The sequence below is a fragment of the Clytia hemisphaerica genome, unplaced genomic scaffold (genome assembly GCF_902728285.1).
Source record: "Clytia hemisphaerica strain Z4C2 unplaced genomic scaffold, Clytia hemisphaerica genome assembly, whole genome shotgun sequence".
Lineage (NCBI taxonomy): Eukaryota > Metazoa > Cnidaria > Hydrozoa > Leptothecata > Clytiidae > Clytia > Clytia hemisphaerica.
In genome coordinates this window covers 85,831-88,209 of record NW_027103863.1, presented here as the reverse complement: position 1 = coordinate 88,209, position 2,379 = coordinate 85,831, and the positions used below count along the sequence as shown (strand labels likewise).

The following is a 2,379-nucleotide window of genomic DNA, read 5'->3' as shown; positions in this document are numbered from 1 at the left end:
AGTTTGGAAAACTAGGACAAACGGAGTTTTGCTACGCATAAGTTTTGAGTGGTTTTCCGAAATTAGGTAAACAACGCCATGCAACGTAAATTTGCACGGTTTGTTCATCAGTTACAGTTATACAGAGTAGGAAAAACTTTTGAAAACTGAGGTTACTTAGTATAAAGAACTTCGTAAAACTCCGTTTGGAACTTTTTTTCATTTCCTCGAAATGTTTATGTAAGAACAAAATCGGTAGTAATATTTTGATTATAGGTTTTTTCTACAGGAAATTTGTTTGTTTCTATATGTCCACTAATGTCACTTTTTAATTAAAATCAAACACAAGGTACTTTCATGGTAATTAAATCTCTTTCAAATTTATTGATACAATATATAACATTGACTCTGAAGATATGCATATAATTCGAGGATTTGATATAAATCTCATTGTGATTGCAGGAACTTGTTGACCAATTTTGATGGAACAATTATCCAGAAGCCAGCTGAAACGCGACACTAAAACAAAAATAAAAACAATTTTACACTTCCGTCTCACAATTTGGGTGGGATCCCAAATCCATTTGGAATATTGACCGAAAATCCGTCTCTGATGGGAAATATCCCCTGAAATTTTATTCCCACTACTCTTACCCTCTTAGGCTCTTATGCTCACTCGAAAAGTCAGTAATATTTTTGTGGAATTTTTCAGCTGTAAGAAATAGAATTTTAAATCCCCATTCGTTAAAAACAAAGAGATTCTCCGCTCCATGTATCGGTATTCAGCTATTACTTTTCCATCCCCACCGGTCACAAAATCTTAACGAGTCACTGAGACAGGGGTGTAATTATAAACCGAATTTTCGTAAAGACCTGAAAAAGTTTACTTGCACTTTACGTATTTTCAATGGTAAAAATGGGGATTGATATTTTATTTGTAAAGCCAGATTGACATTATTTCATTGTTATTGAGGTCTGAATCGCTGCTTCAAAAATGCTAGAGCTTGCAAAAACATTGCAGTTATTCAGACCAATCATCAAAACAAAAGAACCCGCGTTACGTCACTTGATTGTTTAGTTTCTTTTATAAATTAGATTTTAACAACCCGAAAGTTTGCGTGGCAAAATGTTGATAAAGAATTGAAATGAATCGCCTGTATTTTTAAGGGATTTGTGTATTGTTTTAAGCAAACAGATTTATGCGTAGATGATCGACTCTCACTTAGACGTGAAAATTAAACTTTAAAAAAATATGATATTAAATAATTCTTTTTTTCGCAATTACTTGATTCAATTAAAACAATTACTTGGTTTTTATATTTAATTTTATATTGTTTACCTTTGGGACATGAAGGCGTGAAATGTGATGAATTGTTTTTGATTTGTCAACAAATATGTCAATTACGTGCTTTGATGTAAAGTGATGTCATCAATCTGAAAGAAAATCAGATATAAATTCAGTCTACGCAACGGAACTTTCAAATATATAGAAGAAGTCTCATATCCTAAAGAGTAGTATAGTACTTAAGATTTCGCCCGTCTTACAACGTCAAATCAAACAAATGTGCTTACATAAATTTTTAATACAAAATATGTATGACTGAATTAAAACTTGCCAATAAAAAACTCTCATTTTCAAAAGGACAGAAAAATACTAGCACCGAACCGACCCTCCAAAAGGGTAGTTCTTTAGAAGATTTCGCCCGTCTTAAAACGTCAAATCAAACAAGTGTGCTTGTATAAATTTGTTGATGCTAAATATGTATGACTGGATTAAAACGTACTAATAAAAAACTTTTTTCTGGTTATTACACTAACTCAAAGTGAAATTATCGATCAAAATAAATATGCTAGCGAAAATACTTATATTTATTGTCCATTTGGTTGTTGATGTATGCTTTGGAAGTTGATACGTTCTCAGTGGCGAGGAAAGTCCAAAGAAACAATCTGCGAGCTAAGATAGAGAAAACTTTGTCAGTCTTGAACATTTCCTAGTTAAAATTATAACTTAAAAGACTTTTCAATTGAAAAAGCAAATTGGTCAATTCAAAGAATAGAAAATTTCCTTTATTTCACAATTAGAAATTAACAAGAAAATTTACCTGGTTGTTGGTTTCGTAGACTTTTTGCAACTTCCCCTCTTGAAAACACCACTCTGAATGAACTCTGGCGCCAAACAATATTCAATGAATGAACCGCGTTTCCAGAAGAATGGGAACTAAAATCCGTCTTTATTCCAATATCCCGGCCGGATAAAATTTGATCAGGAAAACTCCGTAAAACTATTTTTTTTCATCTCCCGATGTTATGAAAATCGAAAATTGGTTTTCCAAAGTTTCACGACACGCGCTTGCATAAAACCAACTTTTAGACAAGCATGCAAACTGAGGAAAATTACGA

General features: G+C 32.5%; 1 long non-coding RNA gene across 1 annotated transcript; it reads right to left on the bottom strand.

Moving 5' to 3' along the window:
• Positions 1-1,232: 1,232 nt before the first annotated feature.
• Positions 1,233-2,151, bottom strand: LOC136808313 (uncharacterized). Its single transcript, XR_010846861.1, has 3 exons — positions 2,082-2,151; positions 1,843-1,933; positions 1,233-1,413 (listed from the first exon to the last, which is right to left on the bottom strand). It is a non-coding gene; the product is annotated as an uncharacterized lncRNA (long non-coding RNA).
• Between the last annotated feature and the right edge of the window lie 228 nt (positions 2,152-2,379).